This window comes from Suncus etruscus, chromosome 8 (assembly GCF_024139225.1).
Source record: "Suncus etruscus isolate mSunEtr1 chromosome 8, mSunEtr1.pri.cur, whole genome shotgun sequence".
In the NCBI taxonomy this organism is placed as follows: domain Eukaryota; kingdom Metazoa; phylum Chordata; class Mammalia; order Eulipotyphla; family Soricidae; genus Suncus; species Suncus etruscus.
In genome coordinates, this window is record NC_064855.1 from 19837342 (window position 1) to 19857343 (window position 20002).

General features: G+C 37.2%; 1 protein-coding gene and 1 non-coding gene across 11 annotated transcripts in view; one reads left to right on the forward strand and one right to left on the reverse strand.

The window, feature by feature from the left end:
- Positions 1-20002, reverse strand: part of NCAM1 (neural cell adhesion molecule 1) — a 316512-nt gene that overhangs the window by 281429 nt on the left and 15081 nt on the right. The window lies entirely within an intron of this gene.
- LOC126016569 (small nucleolar RNA SNORA51) lies at positions 6892-7024 on the forward strand. Its single transcript, XR_007498362.1, has one exon. It is a non-coding gene; the product is annotated as a small nucleolar RNA SNORA51 (small nucleolar RNA).

Below are 20002 nucleotides of genomic sequence, written 5' to 3' on the forward strand. Positions count from 1 at the left end.
TTTATTTTTTCCTTTGAGCAAGCTGGTGTACAAATTACAAAGGAAGGAGGCCTAAATTTTATTTGCAGTTGTACATTTTTCATATAAACGTGTAAGGCCTTTTGACAGGCTCTTTTTGATACAACTGTTACCACACATAATTAGCATTGCAAAGAATGTCAGGAGGCTGATGAATCACAGGATTTATTTTTTTAATTTTTGCCTCTACTATGAATGTTTTATACCAACCTGATGAGTTAGCCCAAATGTACCCTTATGGACTACTGGAGTCTAGCCTCTAATCTGTTTTTCAACTAAGAACTGAAATAAATGGATCTGATTTTTGTTTTTATTTTGGCCTCAGTTCACCAAAATGATGTGATGCTCTTTATTGTCCAAGTGTAGAGGAGATTCATTATTTCAGTTTCTAAAACAGGCTGTTTGAATGCCAAATAGAGGCATTTTAACTAACCCTTGAAAGATAAAGTCCAAGATAGAAAAGAAAAGAGACATTGGCACATCTAGGTATACTTTGAGGGCACAGAAGGTATTCAGAATCCACTGGGGAAAAAGAGTAGATCTTCATTTTGAGACTCTAGTTAAAACGAAGCTGGGAGAATATAAACATAGTTTGGTCCAGGGTCGTACTTAAATGCCAGAAGGATAGAAGGGGTCAGTAGCTGGGGCTAGGTAGGCAAGGAGAACAGAGTTGGAAAATAGAGATCAAACAACACATTTGTTCTTGATATTTTCCCCTAATTAGAATATAACACAATTTATTAATAGACAATATAAATGCTAGATATCTGTGCCATTAAAATCAATAATAAATAATATAAAAAGGAGACGACTATGTAGGGGTACCCCCTTTCTACCCCTCATCCAACCTTAATTAAAAACTCTAATTGCTGATAGGGCCCTTCATCAGAGGTCACTGCAGGTTGGTTTCTGGTCCTTTGGGCATGTGCCTTGGCAAATTAGCCAGGGCTCAGTAGAAATTTCCATACAACTTCAGCCTCATTATGATCAAAACATCACGTGAAGCTGTGAGATGTGGAACAAGATGGCAAACGTTCTAGCTGCTCCACAAAAATGTCATGTACGCTGATGCAACATGGTTCCTTTGTCTATATCTAACACTAACATTTCATCACTCCTGGGCTTGGTGCCCAGCTCTCTGCTGAGTGACCTTCTTGGGGACATTGGATGGGCTGACCCACCTCTTAGAGAATGGCCAGAAAGGACATAAGAAGAGCAAAGTGTCTTTATAAGAACAGAGTTATCTAGGAGGAGGGGGAGGGCTTCACAAGAACAGAACCAAATAGAGCACTAGAACTATCTAAAACTGAACCATCAATTAGCTGCAATCAAAACAGACTGCTTTGGCCATTAGAATAATCCTTGATGTGCTAACTTCTTTATTATTTAACTCAATTATAGTTCTTATGAGAGACATTCCAGGAATGAGCAGCCCTAAATACTTTCTTTATGTCTTAATTCCCTTTTGACTCATTCATTCATTTACCATTTTTCATCTAGTCACAAAGAAAGAAGTAGAAACATTTACAGATGCTTATGCATGTATTAGTATTGAAATAATGATATTTCCAGGGGAAAACCTCCAAGTTCTTTCTCCTAGCCCTATAGTTGGACAACTTGGATCACTTGAATCTTTACAAAAGAGAACGTAAGAATAGGCACTACCCCACTAGCTGTTTTCCCAAAGATTGCAGGCTTTTTCTTGTTCACATGACCATTTTCCGTGGCTTCATTAACTTCTCTTTTGAAAACCTGCCCCCTTAAAACAAAGAAGACATGACAACACCTTTGAATCTATTTTTGTGGTGAATTGATACATAATGCTGTTAATTAATGTTCCTGCATTTTAATTATCACTAGTTTTTATGTTTGACTTCCGTGGAAATAAAGTAGCCTCTTAATTCTTAAGAGTTATTTTCTCAAAATAATCATTTCCGTGACCCTGTTGGTGTTCGACAACCCCCACAGCCCAATATGGTAATTACTCCTTTTTTTCCTGATTAACTTGTGCAGAAACAGGAGGAGACAATGGGAAAGAGGGAAATGGCCTCCTGTATCCTTGCCCCCACATCTCATTTTGATTTCTTAGCTCCAGCCAGGCACCTGTGCTGTGTCTTAGCTGAGAAAGTCCACTCACTGTGATCACTGCAAATCAAGCTGATAAAGAAATCCCTACCCAACTGCTAAAATCTTTACTACAGTCACTTTTGTTTGTTTTTGGACCAGACCAGACTGTACTTAGGGCTTACTCCTGGCTTTGTACTCAGGGATCACTCCTGTCGAGATTCAGGGAAAACACCAATGTGTTGTTGGGGATTGAACCCATGTGAACCACACACAAAGCAAGTGCCCTACCTGGCCCCTATACCTTTATCAGCAATATTTGCCATTTGGCCAGGGGAACCATATCTCTAAAGGTATTGGGATTTGGTAAACAAGGTTAAGAATGCAAGATATCCTTAAATAATATTGTATAACTAAAATTTGCTAATACTAAGTTCAAAACATTATAAAATTATTATTATCATAATATATTAATAATAACAGTAAAAACAGTTACCAGGCAAGGTGGTAGATGTATGAATTAATTTGGATTACACATGATAGTTTCACAATGTGTATGTGTACAAACCGTCAAGATGTGCACCTTTAATATGTCACTTTTTTAAAAAGACTAATCTCCCACATTCAAATTTCTCCCATAGTATTAACAGATGCTGCTAACATTACAGAGGAACTCTAAGTAAACACAAACGTTCATTCAATGCAGAAGAGAACATTTCAATAAAGAAATGTGGGAAAAATAACTACACAGCTGGGAAACTGAAATGTCTGTTTCGGCAAGAGGCATAAAACCTATGACCTCATAAGCCTACCTAGAGGAGAGTGTCTAAGACATTAATCTGGAAATAAAGTAGTGTTTTGTATAAAAATGCCTATATCAGTACAGCTCATGACAATAGGCAATTCATAACAAGAGAAGTGTTAAGTATATTAAATATGTTATTGCTAAATGTTAGCATGAAATTATACAAGACAAGAATACAAATTACACTATGAATTACAAAGTCACAAAAGTATTTATGATTTGGTAAGATTCATGAGTTTTAGGCATTCATTCCTCGAACACCAATACCTTCACTAGTGACAACTTCCTTCCACCAATGTCACCAGTTTCCCTCCTGCTTCCAGTGGGAGGCTTTTCCCTTCCTTCATTAAGATGAGTATATTAAAGAAATCTGTTGTACATCATTTTTATCATTAACCTCGTATTATAGTTCTTAAGTTTGGTAAAAGTGTAGGTCTACGTTAAGTACTCTTAGACATTAAAAGAACTAGTGAACATGGGTAAATACCACAAACTTGCTGTTTACAGCAATACAAAGTATACAACCACAGATAAAAACTGGAAATAAATTAAAAATGTTAAACATGTCAACTGATTATGTTCCTTTTGTTTCATCCAAGTTGATTCATTGAATAATCTCTTTATTAAAAAAAAAAAAAGAAAGGACAAAGAAAAAGAGAACAGATTTTCACATACAGATGTTACCAGGAGTTTTGACTTGCATAAAGGAAGTTTGGTTGTTCTGCCCAATGATAACTCTATGTCTGGGCCCTTCAGACTGTCAAGCTCCACCACACTCTGACCCCATCCGGCTGGGCTGATTGATTACTTCAATAGAATCAGTCAAACAGAACCAGATAGGGGTCAAGAGATTTTCACCACTGCAACCACGTTACATTTGTATTTGAGAGATGTCTTCAGAACAGGCTTCAGTCCTCTAAATTACCTGACAGCTATGTCAACACCAGCCTAATTCATCCCAAACCATCTATACTACACAGGCTTCTTCTTGCCTATTGCCATGCAAAGTCCACAGCTACATATGCAAAACCATTCCTTCTCCATGGAAAATACAAAACCAGATGATGGCTGCAAGCTGATTATTATGCGCCTTAATCCCTGCTCAAAATAGCACTGATCAAAAGTAGTTCCGGCCGGAACCACATGAAAGTATCAACAAAAACTCAGTCATGTACTGCACTTTACAGTATATAGAAGCTGCTGTAAACATGAGCTTATGCCACCACAAAATCCTTAGCTTAAAATATAGTTCAGTTTATGCCAGCATGGAGTGTCAAATTCCATCAGCCTTCTAACTGCAAGAAAAGTTTGGCAATTAAAAGGATTGTTACAGGGGCTCCTTCTCAGATAGACACTTTGGGGGAAAGAAAAATCACTAACACCTCAACTTTTAATTACTAATTTATTTACTTCTGCATTTTTGTGCCACACATAGTGGTACTTGGGGCTACTCCTAGCTCAGTGCTGAGGTTCACTCCCATTGGTGCACCTGGGACCATTTGGTGCTGGATATCAAACTAGGTCTTCTGCTGGCAAAGCATGCGTTCAACCAAACGAGCTCTCTCTCAATTTCTCTCTCAACTGATCCTTAAGCAAGTCCTTTCATACAAATTGGTGAGTGGCTATCACATTCATCATAAACAACAAAGGTTCTTGACAGTGGCCAATCTACAGAGCCATATCCAGGCACCTAAGGTCCCACTGAGTGCCTCTAACTTTGCGGCGATAAAACACACAGTTCAGCTCTCCTCCTATTCATCTCTTATAAAACAAAGGGATAAATAAAGAGAGTAGAAGCACAGAAGAGGGCAGTGGGAGGGGCCATGCTCAGGCCGAACATGACAGACGCTGAGTCCAGTGCTAAAAGAAACAGGGCATGGAAACAGGCATGCAACAGAGAGTGAACAGTCCAGGAAAGACATGGGTTCAGAACAGTTAGGCACTGGTAAGAAGGAGCCCAAGAGGCAGGGCTGATGGCAATGGGAACCAATTAAGAACTACAGACCAAAGAATAAAGGAGGGTACAAAGATAAGATGTTTGCCCCTCAAGGGGTAGACCCTGGTTCAAATCTCCACTCTGCAGATGGCCCCCAAGAATCTAAGACCATAAGAGGAATAGCCCTGAGGACCACTGGATATGGCCAAAACACCCACATCCTGCAGAATAACAGATCATAGTGCTGTGTCCACCACCCTATCTCAAAAGGCTATACCATCAGGGTTCAGACCCTCTCTCTGGTGGGTAAATCTCTCTGTGGTGGATAGCGAAGGATTCTCTACAAAGGACAGACAGAAGTCTCTTCTTTGTAATGTCCCATCAAGTAGCAGGGAAATGAATTTTGAAAGCTCATGACAGAACTGCCTGTTTGGGCACTGAACATCATGGATAAAGAGAAGATCTACAAGCTTTCAAACAGAGAATTAAATATAACAACGGACAATAACAAATGAGATTGAGCTCAGACTTCTCATTAGTCACTGGAAGCTGAAAGACAAGGAGAAGTACCTTCTAGTGGAGAAATTACTAATTTTCTGAAAGTGTAGAGTGAAGCTACTAGCATATACATGTATGGGCAAAATAAAGACTTTCTTAGAAATGCAAGAATTAGCCAGCCATACATAGCTTAAATTTCACTCACTTTTCTTAGAAAATTCGCTGTAAATTAGCTTAAACAAAACCTTTTTTTTAAAAAATAAAACTGTATAAATATAATACCCAGCTATTAGATTATACCTTATTTTAACCAAAACAAAGATCATCCCTTGTTTCTTTGTATCTGTTTGTTTACAATTTGGTTTCACCCCCAAAAAAGATTGTCTTATATGTAAACCTTGGTAGGACAGGCTCAGAATAGCCTGAGCTATCTACCCTTACTATGTCCTTACTGCCCCACATGGGGTTAGTCTCTGTACTCAATAAAAGCAGTTCTGAGAGGCAGCTTGTAGAGAAATTAGGTAGAAGATTGCCAGACTATACATGTTTCACTCTCAGACTGGTTTGGATTATTTCATGCACAACCCTGATTCAGATTTGTTCACCTGGGGTTGGAGATAAGGTACGTGGGGTGATTTTTACACCCAGCAGTGCTTAGATGGCCAGTGGGCCACTAGATTCAGCCAAGCGGAGCTATAAAGAGTTGTTCTAGGCTGAGAATTGTACAGTCCATCCTGAGTTCCTTAACCCAGCAGAACACAGCAAACGTATGGCAGATTCCACTCATCAAAGTGATTTCATCCAGACATACTCCAGCTGAAATGGGAGAAACTGGGTGAACTTAACAATGTAACCATCAGGAATGATCCTAAAGTACAGAGCCAAGAATAAGCCCTGAGCACTGCTGGTTGTTGCCCCAAAATCAAAACCAAAAAGATGTAAAGATGGTACCTTTTACAGGGCCCAAGACTCAGAGAGATACTGCTTTCTGTTATAAACCCACTTGCACAGTATTTAAAAACAAAAACAAAACAAAACAAAAACAGTGTTCTTACCAATTTTCATTTAAAAATTATGGGGCTTCCACAAACAGGGATGAGTTTCGTTAGAGAAATAACTACATTTTGAACTATCCTAATAATGAGAATGTATGAGGGAAATAGAAAGCGTGTCTAGAGTACAGGCGGGGGTTGGGTGGGGAGGAGGGAGATTTGGGACATTGGTGATGGGAATGTTGCACTGGTGATGGGTGGTGTTCTTGACTGAAACCCAAACACAATCATGTATGTAATCAAGGTGTTTAAATAAAATACAAAAAAAATATAAAAGAAAAATAAAAGAAAAAAATGTATGGGGCTTAGGGTACCTTGTAAATGTAAGGCCCTGGGTTCAATGCCCAGCAGAGTAAAAAAATTAAATACATAAGGAAGGGAAAAAGAAAAGATGACTTTAGGAACAAGAGTTATGCAGACCTTGAGATATTGGTCATGGTAATGTTGCACTGGTGAAGGATTTCATATATATATGAAAGATTATATATATATAATCAAAAAAAAAAAAGAAAAGATAAGGCCTCCCAATTCTTACCACATGCTGTGTTCTTTACACTGACTGTATAGAAAGAGGAGGTACAGTAAATGCACCCCATATACACCTCAACCCAGGCCCTTTGACTGGTCTGTATTATAAATTGGGGGACAAAAAACCAGATACAATCAATGAATCATCCCCTTCAAGCCCCACTTCTCCTTTATCTATAACTCCCTCAGTCCAATAGAAAATTTAGAAGAACAATACTATTTCCACCAGCCAATGTTTTCCTATTCAAAATAAAATAGAATTGATGAGGACCAGGCCGAGCAGTAGCACAGATGCCCAGTACACACAGAGCTTAGTATCATCTCCTCACTGCATCACTGGGTATGGCTCCTATAAAAAAATTAAACAAAGCAGAAATATATTTTATGTATAAATAACTTCAGAAAACTTGGTAGAAAGAAATATATTTCTCTGATAAAGCATGTAAATAGGCAATGATCAGATATGATTATTATATTTCACAAGAAAAAGAAAATTTAACTTTATCTACTTTTACTGTCTACTGCAAAACATCATGCACAACGAATTGATGGTCCTTCACAATGCCTACAATTAAAACCAAAAATATTTTAAAATAAATTCCAGCTTTTAAAATAGGACAATAGAGAATTCAGTATACACAACTCTAAAATTCCTGTCAGGCCTGGTCTTTTTTTGTTATTATTATTATTATTAATATTTTGCTTTGCTTTTCAAGTTTTTTCCTAAAGAAAATTCCTATCAATTACACATACCAATATAAACTGCATTAAGAGGTTACTAGGAGCTGAAGGCAATTAATGAGCATTAATGCCCAGCTGTGGCCAGATTCTGATCATTACTGTGTTGTGTTGACTCACCCCATTGTTGACCCCAGGGAGGTTACACGGGGTCAAAGCCAAAGTGCATCCACTAGGTTCTTGAGTGCCCACTCGTCGGTCATCAGTGCATACTGTGGGCAGCAGGTGAAGAGATTACAAAGGACGATCCATGCTCCCCCTGCTCACTGTAGACAGGACCAAGTAACCAAGAAACAGCCCATATGATATTGCTTGGATCCAATTAAAGGCTTGGCGCTAATAGAACTGGGAAATAGTCATTAATTTTGCTACAGAGTATAAAAAAAAGGCTAGGGAGGGAGCTAAGAAAATCATTCAATACCTTGTAGGATCCAAGTATGAATTTATTAATTTGACCTTTTTAAAAAAATTCCTGTAAAATGTCACTTTACCCTAACTTTTCAATCCAGCCCTTAAGGGCGCTGAATCCTGCTCCTCTTAGTCATCATGAAACTATCCATTTCCAGATCTATCCACCAATATGGGAGTTTTCACCTAAAATATTGATAAAAAAGTTGAAGTGGAGGGGATGGGCAAGAGAGGGTTTATGGATTTGTCTTGCAAGTATAAGTCCACAAATTCCAGCCCTGGATCCTGGCAGCTTCCCACATATGTCCAGCTTGAGGCTGGCAGCTTGGTTGAGTGTAATTCTGGGTGCTGTAAGCAATTTCTGACCACATCACAATCAGCTTTGGACAAGCAACATAAATAGACTAAAAGGGGATGTGGCCCTCACAGTGCATTTCCACAAAAGAGAGGTACAAGCACCACAGACAGGAGTACCTCCATCTTGACCCTTGTCCCCTGCAGAAACATGTGTGAGCACCACAACTAACAAGCACCACTAAGGAGAGTAAGGCCCAGGGAGCACCACAGCGATATGGACAGAGGGAAAGGAAGGTAGGGTAGCACACCCTACTCTCTGTGCTATCTATCTCTTGGGCCACTCACCTTAATGTTTTATAGTTCAACTTTTTAAAGTACACATTAGCTACTTAAACTATCAAATCTTTGCTACTATTTTATTCTAATCAATATATCAATCAATTGCCTAATTGATTTTTGTTACCTAATCAATCAGGTAATCCTAGCCTGATATCCCCCTAGCCTGACACAATGAAGTCCTGCATAGGCAGGGCCAACCCGGACTTTTCCAATGAGCTACCAGCTGCTGCTTTGCATCAGGTTTGTAGTGCTCCATAAAACTATCGTGGAAAACCATTATAAATCCCACATTCATTTATAAACTCCATTTTGCTAGAGAAAGAACTGAGACCCAAATAATGTGCTTGTAACAAACTTACAAGATGCTTATCTCTGCTGGTCAAATGCAGGACAAGCTTATTTGTAAAATACTCTTCACACTTATCACAGGTGGACATTTGTTCATCAATTTGAAGAAGAATACAGAATCTTTTCATTTGGAATAAAAATCAGGATTCTGGTTCCTATTCATTATTTCTCAAGGTCATTTTTATAGCTCTCCAAGAATCATATTTACAAGTTCTCCCAGTATCCAGGAATACAATTTCACTAATGCCATGGGATTTGAAATCCATTAAAGCTAAATTATATCTTATCTACTGGCTTTATCATTCTTTACCACCACTGAAAGATAAAAATCCCTCTAAGAAATTGGTATAGGCTGAAAACAAACTTCTTCAGTAAAATGGAATCAAAGTGAATAGATAAATAGGGAACAAGAACAAATAGATAAGATAAATAGAAGGGCAGGAATGGTAATACAGCAGGTATAGTGTTTGTCTTGCATGCTGCTGGCCTAGGTATAATCCCCGACATATGATATGGTCCCATGAGCCTGGCAGGAGTAATTCCTAAATGCAGAAGCATCTTTGGGTGTGGCCCAACATCCCTCCAAAAAAATAAACAGATAAGGAGAAAATAAGAATTCAAGGTGAATTTCTATGTGGTTTCAATGTTTTGAAAGAGAAAAAACAGTGCTAAAGCAATACAATGGTAGGTGGAGTATTTTCCTTGCACATGGCAGACCATGTGCCAGAAATAATTCTTGAACACAGTCAGAGTAATCTCTGAGCACCACCGGGGGTGGTCAAAACAAACGAACAAAAAATACTGAGGGTCCTCTGAATGTAGGTGTTTTGGTAGGCTCTGTGATCAGTCCTCTGCATCTCTAAAACCTGTCTTCTGCTTAAATAATGACTGGTTTATGTTTCTTGTATGACTATTAGGCTTCTTGTTCTATTTTATTTACATCTCTCCTCTTTGTTTCTTCTTCCAGGATAGTCCACTTTAAACTCAGGTTCAAGTTATCCCAAGCCAAACTATCACTCTCTGAAAAAATAAAATTTTCCCTTCCTCATAATTGTTGAAGCCATTCATTCTTCCTGTTCTCCTAGCATGATATTCCCCTAGACTGAAATCAGATCAACCTCCTGTGGCACTTCTCTACTGCAGTTTCACCCAGTTTTCAATTGAAGAACCAGTTTCTCATTCCACACAGCCTGCAGGGCTCCCTGAGTTTCACCAAACTTCTTTGTCTGAAGAACAAAACCTTGCATCATGCTTGTTTGCTCACTGATACCAAACACCTTTTACACACATTCCCAGTTGTGATGCATTCTAAGTTCAATTTAGGAGAAGTTATGAGCATTTTCAATTCCTTCACAGTTCCTTCACAATTCTTCACAATTCCATCCTCCTAGTCTAAGGTGCCAAGAATAAATCTTCAGGAATGAGAAGAAATTAAGTCAACTAGGAGTTCACTAGACACTTATTTGCCAGACACTACTAGAGCACCATAAGATTGAAGGAACTATATCTTGTTCAAATGTTTTTAGAAAAATGCCTTGTAATGGGGCCAGAGCACTAGCATAGTGGGTAGGGTGTTTGCATGCAGACAATCTCTGTATCCTATATCCCTATATCCCTAAGCCTGTCAGTAGTAATTTCTATGAGAAGAGTCAGATGTAACTCCTGAGTGCCACCAGGTGTAGCCCCCCAAAATGCTCCCAAATGCCTCCCACTTCCCAAAAAATGCTATAAACCTTTTAAAACAGGGGTCCTCAAACTTTTTAAACAGGGGGCCAGTTCACTGTCCCTCAGACCATTGAAGGGTCTGACTATAGTAAAAACAAAACTTATGAACAAATTCTTTTTTTTTTTTTCTTTTTTATTTTTGGTTTTTGGGCCACACCCTGTGACGCTCAGGGGTTACTCCTGGCTATGCGCTCAGAAGTTGCTCCTGGCTTCTTGGGGGACCATATGGGACGCCGGGGGATCAAACCGCGGTCCATCCTAGGCTAGCGCAGGCAAGGCAGGCACCTTACCTCCAGCGCCACCGCCCGGCCCCATGAACAAATTCTTATGCACACTGCATATATCTTATTTTTCAATGAAGAAACAAAACAGATACAAATACAATATGTGGCCCGTGGGCCATAGTTTGAGGACCACTGTAAGAAGAACAGTACTATTTTAGGGGGTACATTTTCTAGCAAAAAATAAGAATGCCTAATTCATCAAGACTTAATTTTTTTCTTTAATTAAACTCACTCTAATGTGCCTTTCATTTCTCAGAGTAAGTTTAATATTAAAAATAAGTCTTGATGTTCCCTCTCTAGACATTTGTATTTTTTATTTTATTTTTATATCCATATTTTGTTTCTCTAAAAGGCTTTTAACTTATTACACTACAACCTAAATAACCTAACTTTGGTTCTTTAACCACTATCAATATGTCTAAAAGGCATCCTACTTTTAAAGACAGATCCTTCTAAGAGATAATTATGAATTTTGTTTGAAAGGAATAACAAATAAGACAAACTTTTGGAGATACTTTGAATTTCTTCATTCTTGGTAGACATGTGTGTAGGGATGGTGTGTGGTAACTATATAAACAAACTAAACTATTAATTGTTCCTCTAAGTGACTAGGGGAATTGAAGTGTCAAATACCTCATCTGTACAAAAAGCATGCTGGCATTCAAGCTATCTACACAGGTTAAAAAAGCTTGAGGCCACGAGGAAAGCTTGCTGCCTCTCTCCATGAAAGACCTGTCCTATCAGGGTCCTAGAAAAACAGCATTTGCCAAATATGATAGATGATATCTAAGAATCATTTAACCACTTTAATATTAATCACCACAGCATTATCTAATTAATATTTTATTTAAGAGCATGGAGGAAGTACCACATGCCAGGAAATTCATCTTCGCCTAGCTTTAAAATGCAATGTTAGAGAGTATGTAAGTATGATTAACTGACCTAAAATAAATGAACAACATTCTTCTGCAATTTGTCAATGAAGATTATATAAAATTCTGGGAAACATATCGTTCCATATTCCTTCATACACAAATAATGGAAGCTAAGCTTTAAATTATCAAATGGCAGAAGGGGGAGGTCGATCCGTTACACATGTGGCAGCAGATAGTCCCAAAGCAGCAATGTGAAGCTATGTGGGAAGTGGGAGAGCGACTCGCCTCTTATGTTCCACTATCCACAGAGTTAAAGGAAAACAACATAAATAAAGACAAGACATGATTGTTCTTCATCTCCTAAGAGACCAGTTGGCACAGATATTTGTAGGTGCTAGGTGTTTTATTTTGTGCCAGAGGTAATCCTAACATGGTTCTTCTACTCCATAACTCTTTCTATATCCAAACAAAATTATTTTAACTGTTCTCAGGAGAAAGAAATGCACACCATCGAAAAGTCGGCAACAATAAATATTAACAAATACTAGGATTTACGAGGATTATAACAAACCTTTATACGCAATCAAGAATCTTACAAGGCCCCAAAGCAGAATTTTCACAACAAATCATAACTAACATGAACACCCTGATTATTAAAGATCACTTTCCTCTAGAGAGGTGAAAATGAAGAGATGAATGGTACACAACTCTTGAAGACACAATGTGCTCCCTAAAGGTTCAGAGTTGGTCCCCAATGTATGGGCCCAAATTACTATTCTGGATTTAGTGAAAAAATGAACGATATAATTTTCTTCTGAATAACCTAAATAGTAACCAAGCTAACATACATAATTTCACTTAAAAATGTGTACATGCTCCTGTTTTGATGAATAACTGTAGTACTATGATCATTCCAAGGCCTCATAGGAAACATGAACATAAATACAAATATTGGAAGAATTTGGTGGTAAAGCTAACATTCTGAACATGATCTGAGCGATCACCACTGTGTGGAGTGATTCATATGGGAGACAACAGACAACTGTGCTCTAATGAGTGAAGGAGTAAGAGTAGGGCCCCAGATAAGTATGTGGGTTACAGAAGGAAACTTATCAGGAGTTGTTAAATCTAGATTCAGAGGAAGATTTAGCTAGTGGCATGGAGGACAGAAAGGCACCTTTAACTGACAGAAAACAGGCTTCTTTTCACCACAAACAGGGATGAGTTTAGTTAGAGAAATAACTATGTTTTGAACTATCCTAATAATGAGAATGTACGAGGGAAATAGAAAGCCTGTCTAGAGTACAGGTGGGGGTCGGGTGGGGAGGAGGGAGATTTGGGACATTGGTGATGGGAATGTTGCACTGGTGATGGGTGGTGTTCTTTACATGACTGAAACCCACACAACACAATCATGTATGTAATAAAGTTGTTTAAATAAAAAAAGAGAGATGTAAATAATTCTAGATATGCAATAGCCATATTAGATTGCTAAGAATTTTAAAATGAAGTTAACATGTTAAGTATTGATAACTCGTGTGGAATTATAATTAAAATACAATTTATTTTGATGAACTTTTTCACAAATAGTGGTATTGCCAATAAAATAAATATAATAATAACAACAAAAAAAAGAAAACAGGCTTCTCTATCTATATGTGGAAGGGATACTAATAATTGCTTTACACATGTATCCTGGAGTGGCTAATGAGAAAACATGTCAATGGTGAGCTGCTACTTAAAGAAATACATGACAAATGATGTCTGCTATACTTACTTTTGCTCTTAAAGCATCAGGCTTGGACTAGACTAAGCACTCCTATTTGTTGAATGACAACTTATTAAATGAATGAGTTTATTAATAAAGATGAGTGTAAATAGAAAGGAATTCTGTCATAAAAATATGGCAGTCCTATTAGGTAGTGGTTCTTGTATTCTTTGTTTTGTGGAATTGGGGTCAGGGCCAAATGGGCACAAGTGCTGATCTCCCTTCCAACCATGCAATATATTTAAACTATAGATTAATAGAACTGAGTCTTCTTTACTTAAGGCCATTTCCTCATCCTGAGGCTAAATTCTGAAATCCGATGCTGTTTATTCCCCAAGTATCCCAATCACTCTCTCACCATTATACTCTATGTTTTGCTTCCAACTTTTTCTGGCTGCATGTGACTCCTCCTAATGCAGTGCTTGGTTCACTTAGTTTCCTCCACTTCCGATTCCCAAATACTGATGCACCCTTCCTAGCACCCTTCCTCCTCTTGCTTCGGGACTCAGCATGAATTTCAAGCTTGGATAATGCCTCCCAAGACTCTAAGGTTGGGATGTATGCTTTTGTAACATTGGTGTTTAGGCCTAATTGTTGTTGTCTTTTGTTGAATTAAATATTAATTATAAAGTCCTTGGTGGTGGATGATGGTGAGATGGAGGAATGGCGAGAGAAGCCTTTCTCTACCAGCCTGGGCCACACGCCTGCAAATCCCTCGAGCCTGCGCGTCTGAGGGTTCAGGATAGCCACAAGGAAATGATCCACAGGCAGTCAGGTTTCAGGAGACATCGACTTTATTCAGGCCCTAGCCACCATGTGTGGCTCCTAAACTTTTTAAACCTTTTAAGCCTACTCCATAAGTAGCCCTGTCGTCTTGTTTCTGGCAGCCACCTCTCTTGCTGAATCCTCTCTCAAACCTTCCTCTGAGTCTCCCTTCTGTCTCTCTAGGTGATCAAAACAGGAAGGCAAAGACCCCTCCCAGATGTGGGCAGGTCTGCCTCTAAAGGTGAGCAAAACAGGAAGTTGGGGGAGGGAAGTAACAGTCTTCCTTACACTTCTTCCTAAGATGGGGCATCAAACTGGATCAAGCACTTACAAATCAAATTTGCTACCTGCTGTACTGTCTCCTGGCCCTTGCATGTTAAATTTTATTAAAAGATTCAAATTTAAATTCCTAGGCAGAAGTCCCGAAATTAACTAGAGAAGCAGATCAATAATATATTAAATTGGAAGACATTTTACTATAAAATCTATTTTCATTTTTATGGTAGAAAATTTTTGTGGTATATGAATTTACTCCCTTCCACCAGCCAAAAGTCTTTTTTTGTTTGTTTGTTTTTGGGCCACACCTAGTGGCATTTAAGGTTACTCCTGATACTTTGCTCAGAAATTGATCCTGGCAGGCTCCGGGGACATATGGGATGCCAGGGATTAAAACCAGGTTGGCCACATGCAAGGCAAACACCCTACCTGCTGTGGTATAGCTTAGGCCCCTTAGCTTAAAGTCTTATGGTTCAATCTTTCAAAGTAGACTTTGGCTACTTGAGCTATCAAATCTTTGCTACTTTGCTACTGAACACAACCCAAATGCATAATAAAATAAAGGACTACTCTGCAGTAGTAAATCAAATACAACTTTCATGTACATGAATGTTGCAGAAAAAAATTCAAAAAAATATATATGTTGTCATCAAAGGATCTGTGTTCAATTGCCAAGTCAACAAATCTATACAGTATTAAAAAAGGCAATAATGTATAGTTACATTAATAAGTCAAATTTACCCTAAACAATTTGTTTTATTAGAACCTATGTACTATTTTAACAGTCAGCTACCTTCTAATAATCAACCAAATTATTTAGAACAATAAAATTTGATTCCATAATTATAAATAATTATTTTGTCAAAGTGTGTGTACCCAAAAAATGACATAATCCCTCCCTGATAAAATTAAAGAAAATGCAATAGACCATGCAAAATTTATTTAAGATACAATAGCAACACCCATCCAAAGACACAGACCTATTATATAGCCTAATTTATATCTATATCTATATCTATCTATCTATCTATATATACATATATTAAAATTTAGGAAACTTGGGGCCGGAGAGATAGCACAGCGGTGTTTGCCTTGCAAGCAGCCTACCCAAGACCTACGGTGGTTGGTTCGAATCCCCGCGTCCCATATGGTCCCCCGTGCCTGCCAGGAGCTATTTCTGAGCAGATAGTCAGGAGTAACCCCTTAGCGCCGCCGGGTGCGGCCCCCCCCAAAAAAATTTTTCAGAAACTTGGCGAGTTAGAATTAGATTAGGAAAGAACTTCATGAAGGTGTATTATAACATAAGAGGTTAATGTGCTAAAGAAAGTACAAGCTATTAAACAAAATATCAACAGTATTGAAAGCATTTCTTTTGCTTATGCTCAATATTTATACGCAGCTAATGAGTTTTAAAATATAACACAGAGGAGCTGAAGTGGTGGCACAAGCAGTAGGGCGTTTGCCTTGCACACACTAACCTAGAACAAACTCAGTTTGATCCCATGGCATCCCACTCTAAGCCAGGAGTGATTTCTGAGTGCATAGCCAGAAGTAATCCCTGAGCCTCACTGGGTGTGGCCCAAAAACCAAAAAAAAAATAAATAAATAAATAAAAAATAAAATAAAATAAATTATCACACAGAAAAACATATCTATATAAAATAAGTTCAAACATAATACCTAATATAAATTTTAGAGGGAGAAAAATTAATATATTGAGATTTAACAAAATTTTATTTTATCAAATATATGGCTATATGATTTAATTCTTTTTCCACTGTGTACCTTCAACTCTGCCACCATAAAACACAAAATCGTAAGACTCAGATATTTCTTCGGTTCATTTGTGTTTAATTCTCCTGAGAGTTTCAAAATTGCATATAGTACAGAATTTCCATTTCATTCTTGTTGAATACAAAACAAGGAGAGGTGCTCACAAATTATAGATATTCACGGAAACATGGATAGAATTATAGCAAGATGAAACATATTTCCTTCTTTACTTCAACATTTATGATCCCACCACACTGGGATTGCACCAAATAAAATGCATTGGCCAAAAAGGAATTCTTCTTCCACAAGACACTGCACGAATTCTCCCACATTCAGCTTTTCCACTTGAATGGAATAAAAACCCTTTTGAGAACAACAATTACAATCCCCCCATTTTTTTCTCAGGCGCACTATTGGACTTCCTAGTGCATGCACAATGCAAATAAGGCAAGCTTCCTTTCACAGAGTGATTAATATGCAAAGACAGCCGGCTTTTTTAGTAGGATGTGAAGAACTACCAACAAGCTTTTCTAAATCCAGAGGTTTCTACAATTATTTCCACTGTTTATTTTTAAACAGAAGATTACACAATAACACCCAGCACTTTCCCTCTAATTTGCCAATATTTTGCAAACAATGACAATTTCAATTTAGAAGCTTTTTGTATCATATTTAAAGCTGTGGTCAACTATTGATTCCAGTATATTAAAACATTTCCCCATATCTAAGTAATTCACTTTACAAAACAAGATCCAAGTCCTACTTCCTTCTTAAGAAATTTCATATTTTTAAAAAAATTGCAAATGGTTTATCTAGCATAAACCTTTGGAAAATTTGTGATTTTTAAATCTTATTATAAATTTCAAAATAAGACTCAACAGTTACATTGCAGTGGCAAGCCATTAGTGTATTATTAGCAGTCACTGTCTCTTCATTTTTTATTGGGCCTATCTCCATAATCACAAAACTAGCTAATATTTTCACCTGATTTGTTTTAAATAAATTAATCAACTCAAACCTTTGGTTCTGACTATACAGACATGTGTATATACATATATATACACATATATATGTGTATATATATATATATATACAGTAAAATGCTTGTGGCTTGTTTAAAATTTAAAATTTCCATCAAAGGAAACCATCTGTCATATTGAAGCAAAAAAGGGGACAGTGTAGTAGATGTCAACTGCAAATTCCATTTTTATGTTAATTCTTTTACATAGATAAAATATTGGAAATGATTGAGATATAAGGCTTCAAATTGAATTTCAATAAAAAATTCCCAAAACAGATACATACATCAATTGTAAGGATAGACTAAGTCAAACCCATCTACTCATTAATAGCCTCAAACCCAAGAATACATAAAAGTAACTCTACTGTCTAATGAGGAGCTGGTTGTGAAAATCTGGATATCATTTATTTTCCTCCAACAGTTATTTGTATCATTCAAATGATAACAACGGGTACTCAAGATATTGATTCTTATGAAGTTATCCTCTAATTAGTAAAAGTACCTTACAAATTTGGGTTCTCCATACAATATCAGTTACCTCATCAATTTTATATTTAACACCACCAGGTTAGCTGTAGGATTAAAGTGTTTTATTCCTTTTAACTTTTTAATTCTAAATTAAGAAATCTGTGAGTGAAGGATCAGAACAATAGCACTGTAGGTAGGGCATTGCCTTGTACCTGGAAGACCTGGGTTCCATCCCCAGCATCCCATATCGACCCCAGAGCCTGCCAGAAGTGATTTCTGAGCACAGAACCAGGAGTATCCTTGAGCATCCCTGGGTGTGGCCCAAAAACCAAAAAAAGAAAAAAAAAAGAAAAAAAATTATGATTGAGAAAGAATTATTTAATTGTTCTGGTCTATAAACACATGCAAGGTGAAAGTTAGGGTTAAATCAAATAGAGCATTCATTTTAAATCTCTGTTGTGTTAGTTAACCTGGAATATAACTTCAATCCCATGATCAGAAAAATTTAATTTTTAGAAAAATTTCATATTTAGAAATGTACACACAAATTGTTAAAATTAAACATATTTGTCTCCATAATATATCTCCCACTATTCATTTATAGATATGGTATTTCAATAAAATAATTAACTGTCTGAAGTTGTTTGCAGTTGCTACACTCTCAATATTGCACAGAGCAGCAAAAAGTATATATAGCACAGAGAAATCATTGATTTACTTCCTAGGGACTTTAAAATGATATGATGTAAATACCTCTAGGAATCCAAATAATAAATGATTATTCAGGTTTCTTATTTATAGATGAAACTATTAAATAGTTAAATCAATTAGTGCATGCAATGTTTATCTTTTAAATACTAATTAATGCCTACCTCTAACTTGACTGTGAGGAAATAAAAACAATAATAATCTTTTTATGAGAAGGGAGGAAGGGGAATGAACTGCTTGCCTGGCCAGTTATCTTAATTGAGTCTGACCAGTAATTTAAATTCTGATTTCAAAACCAATTTAGTTCAAAATGACCTCAAACTGTAATGTAGGGCAGTTAACGGACTCATTTTCAAATCTCTCATCTTCAAAGAAAATCACACAATGTCCCCTTTTTTGCTTCAATATGACAGATGGTTTCCTTTGATGGAAATTTTAAATTTTAAACAAGCCACAAGCAACTTGAAGTTATACATTGAAGGGAATAAAATCACCTCCAAGGAAGAAAAATACTATTATCTTTTCTTGACATTTGAAAGCTGTCATTGGTATCATGCTACAGGAATACATATTACAAGTATAACAAACAACAATTCAGAAATATTTTGCCAAATTGCTGAATAGATTTTTCTTCTATTTCCAAACCCAAGACTAACTTCATTGGAGCACAGGAGTTATTCCAGAAATACTGGAGTAATTGAATGTTTCCAGTAAATGTTCTTGTTACTCAACAAGCCTGGGACACCATCACTCGCAAATGTGTTCTTACTCTGGTTCACAGCATCATTGTCAAACCCACATCTTTTTATCCAAGAAATGTGTGATCTCAGGCCACCTTGGAATTCTTCGAGAACTCCTTAGTTCTGAAAAAGATGCTTCAAAATTCTACTTCTGCCCTTCCCTTCTGGAATTATCATTCCCTTGAAGTTCTGTTCATATTCATCTTCTTAGGCGTTTGCCTTTGAAGTAACCCTGGAGCATTTTACCTTTTCCTTCGAGGACTTTGCAAACTACTTCAGTCTAAAAATTCCATATTAACTGAGTGAGAATAAAAGATTTCCAAAGTCTGCCTTGGCTTTTGCAACTGTGAACTCTGAGACAGGTGATCAGAAAGTTTGCACTACTCTAAAATGAAAGTTCATGTTCCCTCTCATACCACTAACTTAGCTTCAACACACACACACACACACACACACACACACACACACACACACACACACACACACACACACACACACACACACATCCTGTAAGCCACAGGAGAGAAGGGGTTAAATTTCTCTTCTTACATTCTGCCTTTTCACTCAC